Below are 426 nucleotides of genomic sequence, written 5' to 3'. Positions count from 1 at the left end.
CACGGTGATTGCCTCACACTGCTGGTGCTACAAAGGGTGAATGCTCACCTTTACATACACGCGCACACACGTAATTGCTTCATGTGGGTCAGTGGGGTGTTGCAAGAAACTATATATATATATATAATATAATATCAAGAGTAGATAATAACACATGTGTTATAATCTACTCTTGATATTATATATATAGGTGTGCTGCAGGCCAGATCACTCTATTTAACTTTCAATTGTTTGCCTTTTGCAGTTGAGATGGCGCGCGTCTGTCTGCGTGCGTGCGTTCGTGTGTGCGTGCGGGAGGGTGGGTTGGGGATCGTGCCATAATGAATGGCCATGGTGTACAGATGTGGCTTCGGTTAGGTGGAAATCCTCAGTTATCTTCTCCCGCTCTCCTCTCTCTCTCTCTTTCTCTCTCTCTCTCTCTCTCTC

Source organism: Priapulus caudatus, unplaced genomic scaffold (genome assembly GCF_000485595.1).
Source record: "Priapulus caudatus unplaced genomic scaffold, Priapulus_caudatus-5.0.1 Scaffold1678, whole genome shotgun sequence".
NCBI classification, from domain to species: Eukaryota; Metazoa; Priapulida; class Priapulimorpha; order Priapulimorphida; family Priapulidae; genus Priapulus; species Priapulus caudatus.
This window is presented reverse-complemented; position numbering follows the sequence as displayed.